The following is a 6,380-nucleotide window of genomic DNA, read 5'->3' on the forward strand; positions in this document are numbered from 1 at the left end:
TTAAAACAGCCATCACTAACATTGAGTGGCTGCTGCCAACATACTGACTCATCTCTAGCAACTTTAATAATGAAACATTTATGTAATAACTGTATCACTAGCCACTTTAAACAATGCCACTTTATATAATGTTTACATACCCTACATTACTCATCTCATATGTCTATACCATCTACTGCATCTTGCCTATGCCGTTCGGCCATCGCTCATTCATATATCTTTATGTACATATTGTTATTCATTCCTTTACACGTGTGTGTATAAGGTAGTTGTTGTGAAATTGTTAGATGTTACTGCACGGCCGGAACTACAAAGCACAAGCATTTCGCTACACTCGCATTAACATCTGCATGTGACAAATAACATTTGATTTGAACTCATCTGATATGGGTAGGGTTGTTGTCAACTCATCTGATATGGGTAGGGTTGTTGTCAACTCATCTGATATGGGTAGGGTTGTTGTCAACTCATCTGATATGGGTAGGGTTGTTATCAACTCATCTGATATGGGTAGAGTTGTTATCAACTCATCTGATATGGGTAGGGTTGTTATCAACTCATCTGATATGGGTAGGGTTGTTGTCAACTCATCTGATATGGGTAGGGTTGTTGTCAACTCATCTGATATGGGTAGGGTTGTTGTCAACTCATCTGATATGGGTAGGGTTGTTGTCAACTCATCTGATATGGGTAGGGTTGTTGTCAACTCAACTGATAAGGGTAGGTGGTTGTCAACTCATCTGATAAGGGTAGGGTTGTTGTCAACTCATCTGATATGGGTAGGGTTGTTGTCAACTCAACTGATAAGGGTAGGTGGTTGTCAACTCATCTAATAAGGGTAGGGTTGACAACCTGGTACAAGAGTTGCTGAAAGACAGTACATTCAGATTATCACACACGCACGCACACACATACACACACCCACGCCAACCTGAAGATAAGTAATTTAGCAGTAACTTCCCTGTAAATGTCTATTAATTTATCCAGATTTTTTATGTTTCGAAGTTGACCACATTCATGTATAGTCATCCTCTTCAGGGATGGGTATGTTACTTTCTGAATGTAATCCGTCACCTGTCCAAAATTGTCATCGGTAATGTAACTTTTGGATTCCCCAAACTCAGTAACGTAATGATCTGATCACTTTCAGTTACTTTTGGATTACTTCCCTCATAAAAGGCATTAGACGAAGACATTAGGTATGTGTTAGGGCTTGCTCAGGTGGAACAAACTTAAACTTGCACCTTTTTTCAAGAAAAAACAAATTTGCAAACATCCATTCTGAATTTAAAAGTAATCCTAGAAGTAATCATCTACTTTCTCAAAAGTATCTCTAATCTGATTAGAATATTTTGCTGGTAAGGTAATATATTACAGTTAGTTACATGTAGCTGATTACATGTAGCTGATTACATGGAACTGATTACATATAGCTGATTACATATAGCTGATTACATGTGCTGATTACATATAGCTGATTACATGTAGCTGATGACATATGCTTATTACATATAGCTGATTACATGGGCTTATTACATATAGCTGATTACATGTAACTCATTACATGTAGCTGATTACATGTAGCTGATTACATGTGCTTATTACATATAGCCGATTACATGTAACTGATTACATGTAGCTGATTACATGTGCTTATTATATGTAGCTGATTACATGTAGCTGATTACATATAGCTGATTACATGTGCTTATTACATATAGCTGATTACATATAGCTGATTACATGTGCTTATTACATATAGCTGATTACATATAGCTGATTACATGTAGCTGATTACATGTGCTTATTACATATAGCTGATTACATATAGCTGATTACATGTAGCTGATTACATATAGCTGATTACATATAGCTGATTACATGTAGCTGATTACATGTGCTTATTACATATAGCTGATTACATATAGCTGATTACATATAGCTGATTACATGTAGCTGATTACATATAGCTGATTACATGTAGCTGATTACATATAGCTGATTACATGTAATCAGTTACTCCCCAGCCCTCATCCTCTTGTATTATACTGTACACATATTATTATGTATTATCATGCAGACTTTTTAAACAAAAGGACCAAAGAAGGGTCTCTAATGAAGATAATGTTACGTTGAGGGTCTGAGACTAGTCACAAGAGAGCGGCCTGCAGTGCAGACAATACTGCCAATGAGAAAGAGAGAGAAAGAGACAAGCGGGAAACATTGGTTGAAATTACGTAATTGCAACATGAAACCGGTTGAAATGACATAATTGTGTAATTTTTAACCAGTTTTTACCAGTTTTGCCCACCAGGAGAGTGAGGGAGAGAGAAAGAGAGAGCGAACGTAAAAGAGAAGGGGGGGAATGAGAGAAAGAGAGAGGTTATCAATAATGTAAGCCTAGAGTGCTTTACGCTGTCCAACTGGCTCCACCACCCAGTGTTTGTGTGTGTGTGTGTGTGTGTGTGTGTGTGTGTGTGTGTGTGTGTGTGTGTGTGTGTGTGCAGGTCTTTAAAGCTCACTGGTATCGGCTGTTTCCATAGAGTTGTTTTGTTTTGTCAGTCAGAGGGGAGCTTTTGTTCCCACCAAAGTAATTTCCTCTGGGGATCACCCACAATAGGGGAGAAAGAGAACAAGGTTGGAACACCTGCGCGCACGCACGTCAACACACACACGCGCACACATGCACACACATACCACTCTAGCACAACTTTTCACACATGCACACACATACCATTCTAGCACAACTTTTCACACACACCACTCTAGCACAACTTTTCACACACACACACACACACACACATACCACTCTAGCACACACATACCACTCTAGCACAACTTTTCACACATACACACACACATACCACTCTAGCACACACATACCACTCTAGCACAACTTTTCACACATACACACACATACCACTCTAGCACAACTTTTCACACACACACACACACATACCACTCTAACACACACATACCACTCTAGCACACACATACCACTCTAGCACACACATACCACTCTAACACACACATACACTCTAGCACACACATACCACTCTAGCACACACATACCACTCTAGCACAACTTTTCACACATACACACACATACCACTCTAGCACAACTTTTCACACACACACACACACACACACACACATACCACTCTAACACACACATACCACTCTAGCACACACATACCACTCTAGCACACACATACCACTCTAGCACAACTTTTCTAACCATCATGTTCTAAGTAATCAATTGTTTTATACTTGAAAAGCTGTTTAGATTATCCATGTATATTAATTACAGCAAAGTCTGTGTTAGTTATGCAGCAGTTGAGATGTAAATGTGACTCTTTATCCTCCTGTTTTATTTCCTAATTAGTCAAGTGAGCTGCCCGGCATTCCACAGTGTTCGTTACGGGTGGGATGTGTGTGTGTGCTGCTTGTGAGTGCTGTCTGTGAGTTAAACAAAAATACCCAACTGTCAAACTTACTTAACTCACGTTTAAAAAAAACTGTGCCCAATCCGGTTGCCCCTGAGCAGTCAGGGGAGGATCAATCATCACATTGCCCGCCAAGCTTGACTTACATTTCTGGCGGGCCAACGGAGCACCAGATACAGAACAGCTGGAGGCATTTTAGAGCGGGTCTCACCCTCGAATGGAAAAACATGTCTCACTGCCTACCTATTTAATAAGAGGACCTAATATTTTTGTCTGACTTCTATTTGGGTGGTAAAGCTAGAATAATATGCTTAGGCCTTATGAGAATTTTGGTCCAAAATGGGTCTAACAGGTCAAAGGAAAATATTATGTTATGTCCTGTCTTAATGTTCAAGACACATGCAATTGATATCAAATCGTTGCTGCACTGTTCACATTGTTAGTTATGCAGAGAATTTAAGATTCAAATGTGCCTCTCTCTTTACCTTCCTTTTTGTGTTTCCCAATCAGTAAAGTGAGCTGCCTGGTGTTTCACAGTGTTTGTTAGGGGTGGTGTGTGTGTGTGTGTGTGTGTGTGTGTGTGTGTGTGTGTGTGATTCAACTCAACTTAAAGGTAGAATAATATGCTTAGGTATTACCTAACTATCAAACTGATTCAACTCAACTTAAAGGTAGAATAATATGCTTAGGTATTACCTAACTATCAAACTGATTCAACTCAACTTAAAGGTAGAATAATATGCTTAGGTATTATTTGAAGCTGTTATAAGACTTTAGTTCCAAAATGGATTGGATATGTCAAAGGGAAATGTTACGTTATATCCTGTTTTGATGTTCAACACACATACAATTGATACCCAAACCATTGGTACACTGTTCACAGAATGTTTTTGGTTGGAATATTATGGACGAGTACCCATATATTTGGACAGATGGAGGTTTAAGGGAACAATTATTGACCTAAAACTTTCTGGGATTCGACAGTGTTGGCTGGCTAGCATCCCACTCACCCCTCCCTTGGGAGGCATGGCCTCTGGCCCACATCCTATCCCCTGACATACTCTTAGCTTGTTTTCTTCTTGCACGCACACAAACATGTATTGTGTAACATGGGGACTAAATAGACCAGCCTGATCACTAGAAATAGGCTCTGATTTCGGACGTCTGAAAAGGTCCTGAGAACAGGGCTCATCGCAAAAATGTAAAACTATTGCCACTGGCCCGAACTCATTATGCTTTGAGGTGGAGCTCGCCGCTAAGGCCCAAGCGTGCTGTTGTGACCACTGCGCCATGGCAGTTCATAGAGCTCTACCAAGCCAGGAGAATAGATTATACTTGATGGAAACAGCATTATTTTGTAGTAAGCCATCCCCAAACCTTACTCGGAATTAATACCTAAACTTAACACTTTGAGTTGTTTTCATTCTAACCCTGTAACCACGCAGATTTAATGCGTTAAAAATAAACATTCATCCGTAAACTTTAAATTTGATCCCCTACTATTACTGATATCAGTGATCTTTAGTTACAAGGTTCAGAGTTAACAGGTTACAGTCAGGTGTTTTTCAAAGTGATAACAGAATGTTCTCGATCTTGTTTGTCATTACCAACTACGCTCAATTAATATTCCAAACTATAAACACAGTAGTTATAATCCTCAAAGCACATAGGTAGAAAACAGTTTCATGCACCATATTCCTGCTTTATCGTTAGAATCCTATTTGACCCGTCTATTCAAACTAGAATGCAAAAACAAAAGCTTCTGAGCTTTCATCTGCTGACCTTGTTTAAAATGTGACTATGATGGCCCTTATATAACAGCACATCACTTTTCCTCCTAGGGATATAGAGAACAATGGTGTAATGTGATGCCATACTACTCTAGTTTCTGTTTGCATTCCCCATGCAAAGCCTGTCTGTCCCTGTGGTTACAGAAGCGAGTAACAATTGTTCACCCTGTCTGTGTGTGTGTTTGTGTGTGTGAGACAGATTCTTTACATGTCTCCAGTTAGATTGCCTGTTTATTTGACAGGGAATACAGTGAAAGGTAACAAGCTGTTTCCCTCTGCTGGTGGAAGACGGCAGCAATGATGCTAACTAGATGTAAGCTCTCGTTGAAATTTTTTTTCAGTGTGGCACAAATGTTACAACCTACAAACATTTAATTCCACCATTTATTGCCCCTTGTATGTCAACACAGTGCGGTCTCAGTCTGTATGTCAACACAGTGCAGTCTCAGTCTGTATGTCAACACAGTGCAGTCTCAGTCTGTATGTCAACACAGTGCAGTCTCAGTCTGTATGTCAACACAGTGCAGTCTCAGTCTGTATGTCAACACAGTGCAGTCTCAGTCTGTATGTCAACACAGTGCAGTCTCAGTCTGTATGTCAACACAGTGCAGTCTCAGTCTGTATGTCAACACAGTGCAGTCTCAGTCTGTATGTCAACACAGTGCAGTCTCAGTCTGTATGTCAACACAGTGCAGTCTCAGTCTGTATGTCAACACAGTGCAGTCTCAGTCTGTATGTCAACACAGTGCAGTCTCAGTCTGTATGTCAACACAGTGCAGTCTCAGTCTGTATGTCAACACAGTGCAGTCTCAGTCTGTATGTCAACACAGTGCAGTCTCAGTCTGTATGTCAACACAGTGCAGTCTCAGTCTGTATGTCAACACAGTGCAGTCTCAGTCTGTATGTCAACACAGTGCAGTCTCAGTCTGTATGTCAACACAGTGCAGTCTCAGTCTGTATGTCAACACAGTGCAGTCTCAGTCTGTATGTCAACACAGTGCAGTCTCAGTCTGTATGTCAACACAGTGCAGTCTCAGTCTGTATGTCAACACAGTGCATCTCAGTCTGTATGTCAACACAGTGCAGTCTCAGTCTGTATGTCAACACAGTGCAGTCTCAGTCTGTATGTCAACACAGTGCTCAG

The 6,380-nt window shown here is 40.2% G+C and overlaps 1 long non-coding RNA gene across 1 annotated transcript; it reads right to left on the bottom strand.

Annotated features, from left to right (window-relative positions):
• Positions 1 to 90: 90 nt before the first annotated feature.
• Positions 91 to 4,036, bottom strand: LOC135571371 (uncharacterized). The gene is made up of 2 exons (XR_010463746.1): positions 3,153 to 4,036; positions 91 to 3,085 (listed from the first exon to the last, which is right to left on the bottom strand). It is a non-coding gene; the product is annotated as an uncharacterized LOC135571371 (long non-coding RNA).
• Positions 4,037 to 6,380: the final 2,344 nt, after the last annotated feature.

Source organism: Oncorhynchus nerka, linkage group LG4 (genome assembly GCF_034236695.1).
Source record: "Oncorhynchus nerka isolate Pitt River linkage group LG4, Oner_Uvic_2.0, whole genome shotgun sequence".
NCBI lineage: Eukaryota > Metazoa > Chordata > Actinopteri > Salmoniformes > Salmonidae > Oncorhynchus > Oncorhynchus nerka.